Here is a 13632-nt window from a genome sequence, read left to right as displayed (position 1 = left end):
ATAGCTTGTGTTGGTCATATCAGGTAGGTGGCTGGAGAAACTCTTTTTCTTATTAAAGGTGTTATTTTTAAGAGAGTGAAGAGAAAATGATAACCATCTCTAATAACGAACTCTCTCTTTTCCTATGTCTTTCCTTTCTCTTCTCCCTCTCCTCTCCCCTCCCTTAATTCTCCTCTCTCTGCCTAAGCCCTTTGGATCAAATTCTTGAGGTTATTAATGACATTTTGTACTGTATACTTTTATGAACAAAAAGCTTAGGCAACAAGGTTCTAGAAGTCAGAATGCAGATAGAATCAAAATAGAACCAGACCTGAGGTTCAATTTTTCTACTAGTAAAGTTAATACCAGCAATTTAGTTTTAGGGGGAAAAAAATCCATCCCACTAAGTTAATCTTATTAGTTTTATTGGCTTGGGAATGTTGTTTGTATGTACTCTGTGAATTAATTTTGCTTTTATAGTTGTATAAGAGCAGTAACATAAGGAATTGTTAGGGACTGAATTGCCACCCCACCAAATTCATAGATTGAAGCCCTAACTCCTAATATGACTGTATTTGGAGATAGGGCCTTTACAAAGGTAAGTAAAGGTTAAATGAGGTTGTAAGGGTGGGACCCACCAGTGTCCTTACGAGAAGAGGAAGAGACTCTTGAGATCTCTTTCACTCTCCACACAGGCATGAGGATAAGGCCACATGGGGACACGGCGAGAAAGTGGCTGTTTACCAAGGTGAGAGGCCCCAGAATGAGACCAGTCTTGCTGTCACCTTGACTATGAACTCTCCAGCTCTGTATGGAAATATATTTCTGGTGTTTAAGCCACTATGTGATATTTTTTTAGGACAACTCGAGAGATTAAGGCAGAAATATATAATCAGTCCTATATTTGTAAACATTTACTGTATTTACCCATGTATAAGACGCACTATTTTCCAAAAAATTTGGGGTCTAATTTTTGTAAACTGGGTGCATCTTACACAGTGGTTGTAGATTTTTTTACTTGCATTTCCTGCCTTTCCGCACTTGTTTTTGTGCTCATTGTTGAAGACAGTGATTCGTCATCAGACACAGATGAGGACAGCTAGTGATTGGGAGTTTTGACAGTGATGAGGAGTTGTATGAATTTTATGATAATTTTCAAATTTCAGGCCCCAAAATTAAGGGGTGTCTTATACATGGAGAACATGGTATTTATTTATTTATTTATTTATTTATTTATTTATTTATTTATTTTAGCAAGAGAGGAAGGAGGAGAGAAAGAGACAGGAACATCAATCTGCTACTGAATTACCCTGACCGGGAATCAAACTGGCAAGCTCTGTGCTTCAGGAGGATGCTCCCAACTGGACTGTCTAGCCAGGGCCTACCACACTTCCTTATCCAGTCATTTATCAAAGGGCCCTTCAGTTGTTTTCGTGTCTTGGCCACTGTGAATAATGCTGCAGTGAACATAGCATCCTTATATCTTTTATTTCCTTATATTCATTGTACCATTTTCTATTTATTCATATAAAGATCACATAGATCCTTTGTTATATATCATACCTCCTCACATATTACACTCCAGATAGGGAAAAAGTATAGAAAAAAAACTTCATTGGGACTATTAATGAAATTTAAATATGAAGTATGAATTAGCTACTAGAATTCTGTTTAATTTTCTGAGTTTGACCCTTGTGCTGCTGTTACTATAGTGTTGTTCTTAAAAAAAAACAAAAAAAAAAAAACGTGGCCCTGGCCAGTTGGCTCAGTGGTAGAGCGTCGGCCTGGTGTGCAGGAGCCCCGGGTTCGATTCCCGGCCAGGGCACACAGGAGAAGTGCCCATCTGCTTCTCCACGCCTCCCCCTCTCCTTCCTCTCTGTCTCTCTCTTCCCCTCCTCCAGCCAAGGCTCCATTGGAGCAAAGTTGGCCCGGGCGCTGAGGATGGCTCTATGGCCTCTGCCTCAGGTGCTAGAATGGCCCTGGTTGCAACAGAGCAATGCCCCAGATGGGCAGAGCATCGCCCCCTGATGGGCATACCGGGTGGATCCAGGTCATTCGCATGCGGGAGTCTGTCTGACTGTCTCCCTGTTTCCAACTTCAGAAAAATACAAAAACAAAACAAAACAAAAAAATGTGAAATCTAGGCAAAAGTCATCTACCAATTATTTAAAACATAGCTAAGAATGAATTTTATCCTTAAACTTTAATCATAGCATTATTGTTTATACAGCCTCTAAAAGAATTTTGAAAAATAACATTTCTCTTCTTATCTTTTTAAGTTGACATTTATAATGTTTCATTATAGGCTTTACTAAGGAGAATTATCAAAAACTTATAAATAAGATAAAATAATTATGTGAACTTTTTACATCTTGCTAAGCATTTTCTAAGAAGCTAGTCTGAGGAAAATCTGATTCTTGAGAGAAAGTTAGTTTGACTTAGTTTTGTAGTTGATTAGGGCCCCATCCTTCTATAATACTGTGAAGTTCCAGGTTAGCTTGTAGGAAAATGATACGATATGTTGATGTTTCTTCTGTCTGCTAGAGCAGATAACGTTGAGGGTCATGACTTTTTTGCCCTATCTCACCTTAACCAGGTTTGTTTCTAATGTAGCAATTCTGTTTCAGTGTCCCTTCTTCCACTGACATAATCCCAGTTTCTCTTGTCCATTTAAAAATGGTTTTGTTTTATGCTGGTTTCTTCTTCAAGTATCAACTAACACTTTAGCTTATCTATTGGTATATTTAACTTCTATTTGTATAATAATTACATTTTTAAAATTTTGTCAGTTAATGTGATGGTTTAAATAGTTATAAAACAAAGCATTATAATATATCATAAGCTATTTAAAAAGAAACTGCTAAGTCACTTTTGATTTATCCAGATGAACCCAAATGTAATGGCAACTTAATACCTACCATAATTCATCTAAAACTCATGCCCAGAATTCCCAAGAGCCATTTATTAATAATCCATCATAGTTCTTGGCAACAAAGTGTGTGTGTGTGTGCACGTGCATGCACATGTGCCTGCATGCACATGCACACATGCTTTGTTTTAAAATTTTCCTCTGACTCTAAGGCTTTAAATATTTAAAAATTTTGGGTTAATTTATCATAATTATTATGAAGACAGTTGATTAAAACAACATTTAGATTTTTGATAAGTATTAAATATAAGAAAGTACTTTATTGGAAATGCAACTCTTATTTGTTTTTAGATTTTATTCCTTTAGAGAGAGGAGAGAGAGAAGAGAGAGATGGGGGGGGACGACAGGAAGCATCAACTCCCATATGTGCCTTGACCAGGCAAGCCCAGGGTTTCAAACCAGTGACCTCAGTATCTCAGACTGAAGCTTTATCCACTGTACCACCACAAGTCAGGCAGAAATGCAACTCTTAATGAGATTGGTGGAGCTTTATAACAATTTTATATGTTCTTGGATGAGTATTATTTATTGCTAGTTTAATTTTTATTGATTGCAAGCACATCAATAAGTATATGGAAATGGCAAAATATTGTAATATTTCCATTTATTTTTTAAAATCTCTGAGTCATGTGCCAAAAATTACACAGTAATTTATTCTTTCAAAATGATGTTTATTGATCTACCAGCTAATAACTCCATTACATCATCTCAGTTTTATTAGGAGCAAAGAATTGAAACCATCTGACTTATATGAGGATTTTTTAGTCATTTCGCATTTCTGATACCCAGATTTTGAGTGGATTCTTTGTTTTTCACCCCGAGTTCTACCCAAAATAATACATTGTAGTGAGCCACAGGAGTTTCTTTTATGGTGAGGAGGGAGCTTGCAAAAGAAAGATGGGGGTTGAGGAGAACTGGCCCCATAGCACGAAGTTCAGATTGTGGATGCCAGTGCAGATCTGAAAACTGATTCTGTCAACCACTCATAACCCCTCACACAGTCTGAAGGCTGCTACCCCAGACAGTTTAGCTTATGATTTTGTAATGTTGTAAAGTAGGATCCCCTTAGCTACCAATGCCAGTCTCTCAATGGGTTTAAATGGCTTCCCAATACAGGTGAACTGAACCACCATGTCAGCTCTGTAATGAGCCCAGAAGTACTGTATGATTACAAATAGAAGTTCAGAAAATGAAAAAAACACAACCGAGACATTTACATCAGCATTTGACAAAAACATTGTTGGGGTTAAAGCAGTTTAAGAAAGAGGAAAACTATCCCCTGTCCTCAGAAGCTAGTAGTAATTCTTTTGTTCTGACATACTAATGCAGAAAGTCACACTGACTTACCTGGAATTAAGAGGAAATATATCATGTCTCTGGTGAAATGAAGAAAGGCAGTCAATCAAGAAAGTTACCAGAACACACTGCTGTTGGAATAGTCCGGTTAGAGATTACCATCATTTGCTGGATAATCCATGAAATGACATGGAAGGAGGGAACTATGTTTTCTCTTTTCTCTCCTCTCAATAAACTTTAAGGAGTTTATACTCAAATTTCAGTAAGTGATCAGTCTGTAATCCCTTCTTCAAAATATAAAAGGAATGGCTTTTACATTCTATTGTCACAGTCCATTTTCAAATCATTTCATTCTATAACCTCACTTGGAAGTCAAGGCTAATTTAGTTAACTGAAAAAAAGCAGATATCTGTACATACGAGAAAAAAAAACCTCATGCAAAGCCCCCGAAACTTATGCTATGTTCATATGTAGGCTAGTTCTTAGTAATGAGCCAGTATATATTTATATTTCAATGTTTCAGATTATAAGATTTATCAGCCCACTGATTTTGTGAAGGTTATTTTAATGCCAGAATATAACAGTTCTCCACACACAGAATGAGGTTCATTACCAGTTATACACAGCAGCCTCTATCTATGAGAGATTAGTGGTCAAAATATTCTCACTTTTTTCTCTTGATGCGACTCCCCGGTCATTATATAGGCCCAGCTGAGAGGGGAATGAGGTGATGGTTCCCTTCATCTCTGTGAGGGGGTCTGGGGAGCAGTGACAATGCAGGGGCCCTGCTGATGGCTCTGTGTGCCCTGTGGCAGAGGGGAGGCAGAGCAGTCATTATGGCTGGGGGCCCATAGCAAAACACCTCATTCATTTGTACCTCTGACCTAAGGAGCAAGGAAGGAGGGAGGAGGGCCTTTGATTTTTGCCCTCAACTGGAAAAATCTCTCTGCAGCTATTGTCTGTCTGCTCAGCCTCAATCTTTTTCACTGAAAACAAGCAATTCGTTGAGGAAAGGGAAGACCAGTAAGGTATAGCAACCTCAGTGTATTGTCTTTTTACTCTGGCTCTCGTCTCTTTGTATTGGTTGTCTATTGCTGTGCAAAAACTTACTATGCATTTAGGGGCTTAAAACACATACATTTTTTATTTCCCAGGTTCTCAGGGTCAGGAATCCAGACATGGTTTAGGTGTTCCTCTGTTCCCAGCTTTCTCATGAGGCTGCAGTCAAGGTTTCAGCTAGAAGCAGGGCCTCATCTCAAGGTTAGACAAGGGAAGGGTCCTCTTTTAGGCTCACTTAGTGGTTGTGGGCAGGATACCGCTCCTTGTGGGCTGTTGCCTTGAGTACCTCACTTCCTAGCTGGCTCTTGGCCAGAAGCTGTCCTCAGGTCCTTGCCAGGTGAGCTATTCTGATGTGGCAGCTTGAACCATCAAAACATACAAGCTCAGAAGGCAGTAGAGTTTGCTAGCAAGACGAAAGTTAAAATCTGATACAATGTAAAGAAGCAACAGCCCGTCACCTTTGTGATGTGTTGGTTAGAGGCAGTCACAAGTCACATCAATACTCAAGACCAGGGAATTACACAAAGGCATAGATACCATAAGACAAGGACCACTGAGGACCACCTGAAAGTCTAACTATCCCATTCTTTGTATTCTGTTCACCTTGGCCAATTTTGATGACCAGATTCAAAAGCTTATTTTTTTCCCCTTCTAAATTTTATTCTGTTTTTTGTAGTTTTTCTTGGTGGAAAGCTTGCTCTAATACAGGCTACCTCAATCAGTGCTGCAAGCAGAAAAGCAGTACATGTGGAATTTTTATTTATTGTGGGAAAACACACTTAAAATTGACCATTTTAATCATGTTACAGTGTACAATCCAGTGGCATTTAGTACAGTCACGGTGTTGTGCAACCATTATCACTACCTACAGACAGGTAAGAGTGAGGACACTCTGGTGCTGGATCAAGTGAGAGGTGAGGCAGGCCTCAGCCAGAGCAGTGGAAGTGAGGAAGGAGGTTGACTTGGGACTTTCCCAGAGGAGGAAGATAAAGACTTTAAAGGTGGTCACACTGCATTTGAAGTACCTAAAATGACCTCTGGAAAGCCACTGGACCAGTTGGCAATATAGACCTGCAGTTCTAGAGGGGTTTTGTGGGCAAGAACACAAACCTGTATAGTTCCCACTGTAATCATGATTGTGGGTTAAATTGCTCAGAATGAGAATACAAAGGAAGAGTCGGGGGCCAGGAGAGTGTCCCCCAAAACGTCAAAGTTAATGTGGGCAGAGGGGGCAGAAGAATGGGAGCATCCTGAGGACTGGTGCCTTCAAGGACACCTGGCCCACCCTGATTGGGGTATACAGCTCTCTTGACCTAGTCAATTCTTTCAAGGTTAAAATTTCCTCTTTATTTTGGAATTGCTGTCACAGACACTGTTTGAAACTCACTTTGTTTTCTCATTCTCTATCACAATTGTTTTGTTATATAGCACAAAATTAGGAGTTAGTTAGTGAGAAACAGAATACACAGGCTGTAGAAAATAACCAGAAAAAACAAATGAATTCTTCCTGGCTTAGATAGCTCCTATGGGCACAAAATGTTAGTTGAGTAAGAGTAGTCGGCTCTCAGTCCGTATACTGCCTAGCGCTTGCTTTTCACGCAGTGCTGGACTGTGTTGCCTTGGTTATCTATTTCAGTGCAAGCAAGGGATCTCCTTACCTTTTACATGATAACTTTAAAAGCAACTAGACTTTGGAAATGACAACTCAGGAAAAGATAAACAATTTATTGATTCATTTTAACATGCAAACAAGTGGAATTAAAATGTTCATTATAATGTGCTGAAGTAATACTATATTCACAGAAACCAATTGCTTTTTTTCTTTCTCATGGGCATGGAGGTTGGGAGAACTGGGCACATAAAAAAATGAATTCTGGATTGGAGATGGATCATAAATATCAAGGGCATTCTATCAGTGGACGCATGAAGTCTCTTGCAAAATGATCTATGCCACAAACACTATGCACACAATGATCTATGCACACGACATTCATGTGTCAAATACTTTGTAAGATGGTTTTATTTCTCTTGGCCCAAACTCAGCATCCAGATTCATTTCTGCAGACTAACAGTTTGATGAGTGATGTTTCCTTCATTATTTCATAGCACCAGTTTATATGTTTTCATCTTAAATGGCTCTACAAAAATAGGAATTTAAATCATTTTGTTGACCTGAGGCCGAATTATGTTATTCAAGTTAACACACAAAAACATCAACTGATAAGAAACAAAGAAAAGATGACAATCATTAGCCTGCACAACCATCAATAAAGAAAGAACCATAGTACAAGTTCACCTGGCATTAAGTAAACCAACATTTCCTAGACAGGAACAACCATTTTTTAAATTGACATACATAGAAAGGAATAAACATTCTGACTTTGTGGTTGCAAGTGGAAAAGAAGGTAGAATCTCATGGTAGCATGAGAGTCTCTAAGACTAATTTTTATTTAGAAAATTAAATTTAATGAGGTGACATTGATCAATAAGAGTACATAGGTTTCCGTTGAACATCTCTATAGCATTTCAGCTGTTGATTGTGTTGTATGTTATCACTCACAGTCAAATCATCTTCTGTCACCATATATTTGTCCCTCTCTAAAACTAAATTTGAAACATTATCACTTCACAAGTACAAGGGGAACAGCAATCCATGCCATAGTCTGGAATAATTAGTCACAGCTGTGTTTAGATAGTAGCACCACTAGAAATCAAAGAATTCATTTCAGGAATTCCCAAATATTAAGTTTGTTTTCCTAGGAAATCAGAAATCATTTCAGACATATGAAATGGTGTATATGGGGAGAAAATACAATCAGATTTAGCTAGATTTCCAGATTCTGAATTTCTGGTCACTTTCGCTTTGCTATTGATTGTTTACTATATTTGGTCACTTGGTGACTTGTGTTGACAAGCAAGGAGTAGGCACTGCCACATGCTTGAACACTATTGAGAAAAATCTTAAAGTAGAGAAAATATTTTGATTCATCTTTTTTTTTTTCAGGTAATTGGGAAAATACTGTTAAAACTTATTAGAGCACACATTAGACCATCTCATTGGGAAACTGTTCTGAGTTTCTTTCTGAGGGGTGCTGTTTTGGTCAATGCAGGAAGCAGTGCCAAAGCATCAGAAACGCGTGACTCATGTTTCCCCTTCTTTACCTGTGTGAACATTTCCTTAGCTCATTTTGAAAAAGTTATTTAGTCTTTGAACGATTGCTGCAATTTAAAGTAAAAAACCACCATCATTCTCCCCAAACCTATTTGCAATATCTAAAAGTCAGATAAGAAAAGAGATACTGAAAATGTTAACATACACAATGTAACCCAATGAATTTTAGGTGAAAGCTTGAAGAAAGCTGGTGATGGGGAGAGCCAAAGGGGCAGCTGGGGAGAATGCTAAGAGAGCAAGAGGAAACAAAGATAAACAGGAGACACTGAGTTTGGGGAAAAGATGATGGCAAATTAGAAAGAAAACACATTTTTTTACAAAAATGTGACTCTTTTTGTCTCCCCTTCAAATTTAGCAGGGCAAGGAAAGGCAGCTGCATGATTTTGGATCTAAATTTATAGGAGTCACTGGAGTGGAAATCAAATCCACCAGAAGAACAGAGAATTTTACAAAATCCTAGCTAAGAGAGATGCAAATAAAAGAGAAGCTTTCTGCTCCATCCCCTCTCCTCCTTCACTCCTGCAAAGCACTGATCCTGGGCCTCCCTGTACTGTCAGGGTTAGATTTGCAGTGCAGGGTAAGGGACTCCCATAAACTCAGCTCAGGGCCAGCCAAACCCTATACCTGGACCTGTCCCTTCAGTGGGGAAATTTCAGTCCCCTTCTGGGATGAGTTTGACCTGGGAACAGGTCCAGTGTTCCTGTTTCTATTGGGAAAGGGATCTCTAAGTCTGGGTTGACTCTGTGGCTAACCTTTTCTGAAGGCTTAGCCATCCCTTTGGTCAACCCCTCTGAGTGCACTTAAATTCTGGAGCTGGAGAGAAGGACTCAGAACAGTTGTGGGTTGGGGACACCCACATTAATTGCCTTCCTCCCCTCCTTCAACATAGCTATTTTGAGTCCCTAACATGTGTCAGTCTAGTGTTCCTTGACACTGAAGAGGACAATGGAAGATTTCAAGGAGCTTACATTCAAGGGGAAGAAAATGGAAAAGTAAGATAAAATTTATTTTTCAGACATCATTTCTATGAAGGAAATCGATCAGATAATGTGGTAGAGAAAAATGTGTAGGGAAGTGGTTCAGGAAAGACCTTTCTGATGGAGTGACCAGAACGAAGTAGCCCTACTGTTATGTAAGGCTTATATGAGTGGGGACATTTTTGTCTCATGCCTTAGCTACAGTTTTATGGATGCTGATGGAGGACAAGATGCTGGATCAGAGCATTTCTGGATGCTGGATCAGTGGGCTTTCATTTCTCACTATACAGAAAGCAGCAGGAAGTTCATGTCTGTGTCATGGCCCCTGTCCCAGATGCCATGCAGGTAATGTGGAGATGTTGTCAACAGTGTGTTTGCATCTCAGGTGAGGAACTCAGAGCTTTTGGAACCCCAATCTTTTTAATGGGTTCTCAGCAAACTGGCCCATCTGTTGCCTCAGAAAGATATTGTCTCTGTAATATTGGACAATAAACAGATGATTTCTTTTCTCCAAGGTTTTGTGTTCTACAGACACCCTTGAAGAGATGATCTGGAACTAAGCTGCCAGTACTCTGCTGTAAGACATTCAGAAACATAGGAGACCTTGGAGAACTGTTTCCCAATGATGTGCTTCTGCTAAGTGATGTTCACTGTTGAGGTTCAACTTCCTGGCTTCCTCATGGCTGAGAGGGCCATGTGATTACTTCCAGCCAACAGGTTGTGAGCAACCATTGCTGATGTAGATCATTCTACAGCCCTTCCCACCCGACAGTGTCCACCATGTTTGGGAGTGTGGTTGTTCAGTTGGCCTGGGTTTTGAGTCACTACTGCAAGTGGAACCCTTGCAAGATCCACCCAGAGCATAAATGAGAATTAAAGCTCTGTTCTTTGAGCCATGGACTGGCAAACTGCAGCCCACAGGCCACATCTGGCCTCTAGTCTGTTTCTGTGTTGTGCATGAGCTAAAAATGACTTTTTACATTTTTAAAGATTTTTAAAAAACAGAGAAAATCATAGGACAGAGTTCTATATAGCCTGAAAATCCTACAATAATTATTGTTAGGTCCTTAACAGAAAATATTCCCCAGTCCTTGGTTACTTAATCCAGTAGTCCCCAACCCCCAGGCCGTACCGGTCCATGGGCCATTTGGTACCAGTCTGCAAAGAAAGAATAAATAGCGTACATTATTTCCGTTTTATTTATATTTAAGTCTGAACGATGTATTATTTTTAAAAAATGACCAGATTCCCTCTGTTACATCTGTCGAAGTCTCACTCTTGACGCTTGTCTCGGTCACATGATACATTTATCCATCTCACCCTAAAGGCCAGTCCGTGAAAATATTTTCTGACATTGAACTGGTCCGTGGCCCCCAAAAACTTGGGGACCACTGACCTAATCCACCTGCCTGATGTGGAAGAACACCAAGAACATACATTATCAGGGAAAAAAAGGTAGAAAATGTTTGAAAAGCAGTTAATGTTAAAGGGAATGAAATTAATTGAATAAGGTAAGTTTCTGAGAAAAAAAACATTGTTTTAGAAAACATGAAAGTTACTTGGGACTTGACAAGTATGATGTCATCTGGAGATTGAGGGACAAAAGCCATTTGGATTGGGTGAGGACGTTAAGTCACATAGTGAATATAACCATTTCAGGATGGTGTGCTGTGGACAAGGACAGTATGATGAGAGGAGAGCTGGAATGCTGTGGGGTCAAGGCAAAGTCTCTTTATTAAGGTGAGAGATACCAAAACATATACAGATGGGGTTAGTCAAATAACGAGGGAGGCCGTTGAAGGTGTAGACTCCTAAGGTGCAAAGTGAAGGTGGTCTGAGTACAATGGAGATACCTGCTACTGTAGAAGGCCTTTCTCCACTGCAGCAGGATCGTTACGCTTGCAAATATAGAAGGGCCTGTGGATTTAATTATGGGAGATGAGGGAGTCCTTGTCTCATGATTTCTGCTTTTTAGTAAAATAGGCTATTTTGGAGGAAAATGCTCCCAAGAAGAGAATGTGGAAGGTTTGAGGGAAATTCCTTAAGTGTGAGGGAAACTGTAGAATCAGTGGAGAGGGTTGAGGTTCCCCTTGGGCTGAACAATCAAGAGTTTAAACTCAGTGTGACAGTTGGGCTTTGTGATATCTCTAGCAACTTTAAATGGCAAGTGGAGAAAGTGAATCTGTGGTTTCAAAGAGATCTGAAGTGTAGCCATTAGATTGTGGGAGTTTTTAAGGGCTGTCTTCAGGGATCCCTCCAAAAACACTTGGAGCTTGACGCCAGATATCTTGCTTTAGCACAGTGGTTTAAAAAGTGTGTTTTGGGAGGTGCAGGGATGGCAACAGAGTAAGTGGATGTTCCAACTGCAGCCTCCCAGGACGAAATTGGATTACAACTTAATTTAAGAACAATCTTGAAAAACCAACTTTAGACAAAATGAAGAGGAGTCTATAACCAAGGTTCACTGAAGAAGCCACACCAAAACTGGTAGGAAGGGCAGAGACGCAGAAAGGGCTGCCCCACTCCCAGGAGTGCCTGGCGGTTGAGGGTCCAGAGGGACTCTCACTGTGGGGTAGGTCGCCTTGAGAGGTGTGGGTGCTCAGTCCCAGGCCCGGAACCCCAGCCTAGAGCACCGGAGCCTAGAAGAGGCGCCCACATAGCATTTGGCAGTGAAAAGAGCAGGGTTTCTGTCTGAGATAAAGAGAGCTCTTGGATGCAGACTCTGTCTTAAAGGGCCTGCACAGAAAATCTTGTTCTTAGCCACTTACTCAGGGCTCCAGTGGAGGCAGAGCTGAGAGGACTGGAGTTGCGTGAGGAAAGTGTAAAGTTAGAGGCCCAGGGAGATACAGTGTGGGAGACGGCCACCAGAATGCCTGTGCTGAGTCATACTCCGGTACTGCAGCTGTCATCTTTCTTGGGTGGAGCAATCCCCTCTGAGTGGTATCAGCCTGGGGAAAAGCAGCTGCTCCACCTTCAGGAGTCTCTCCTACCCCAGTCATGGCTACAGGTCATTCTGAGAGGCCAGGAAGCAGAGGGTGTGTCAGTGACTCCATTTTCTGGTGTTGTAGACCTGAGCTCCCCCCACACTCTCCTGAGTCTATAACTGGTGATCATGGGAAACTCAGTTGAAACTGTCAGGAGAGAGGGCAGACCACACCTCTGGGTCACAGAGGCCACAATCACTGGACTCCTGGGGCTACACCCTACTGAGGTATGTGAAAAAGTCTGGACAGACTGACACCTGGGGCCAAGAGGCAGAGCCACACCCACCACCCTTTCTAATCCCTGAATGGTCGCAGGCTCTAGACCAGTGTTTCCCAGCCTTTTTTGTGCCATGCCCCACCTTAACCTTTCTAAAATTTTTATGTCCCCCCATGTAACATACATAATTTTTAACATTAAAAAATTGATTTGCTCACTTAATAAACATAAATGATAGGTTCTAGGAAGAAATCACTATGAAATTGTTAACAACACAGTAAGTAAAATTTCAAAACATATAATGAAAAACATTTAAATTCCAAATAATTTTAATACAGATTTTTCTATATTAATTTATTATTTTAATTTAGTGTGATCCTTGCGCTTGATGCTTGCTGCACAGAGATTTTATATTAGGTTCCAATTTGGTTAGCTTTAGTCTCAAGTCTCCACGTTGTGTTATATCCAGCCGATTTCTTTTTTTTACCAGTAAATCATTTACAGCACTAAATCCACATTCAGCTAAAAATGAAGATGGAAATGGTAGCAATAGTTTTCTTGCACATTTGGTTGAATTTGGGAATTTGATTTCTGTTTCCTCACAAAGCCATGCCATTGCTCCTTTGATATTAAATAAAGCTTTAACTGACTCATCATTTTGCAATTCTGCGAGTTCTTCTTGATACTGCATATTTGATATATCAGACAAATCCACTAACATTGGCTGCATCATCCATGTTGGGAAATCAATTTGTTTTAAATCAGAAAATCTTTCTTTTAAATCAGCCGATAGAATAGTCAAATGATTGACAATAACAAGTAAAGCGGTATCAGTTACTTCACATTTTTGGAGCCAATGAAACTGTTTAAAGTTTTTGTTGTTAATATGTTTCTGACAGAACTCAATATTGGTAATGAAACCAAATATCTTTGCTTTTGCATCGACAAGAGTTTTATTTGTTCCTTGAAGTTGCTTATTTAATATATTTAGTTTTTCAAAGATATCGGCTAAATAACTC

The sequence above is a fragment of the Saccopteryx bilineata genome, chromosome 2, assembly GCF_036850765.1.
Source record: "Saccopteryx bilineata isolate mSacBil1 chromosome 2, mSacBil1_pri_phased_curated, whole genome shotgun sequence".
NCBI lineage: Eukaryota > Metazoa > Chordata > Mammalia > Chiroptera > Emballonuridae > Saccopteryx > Saccopteryx bilineata.
This window is presented reverse-complemented; position numbering follows the sequence as displayed.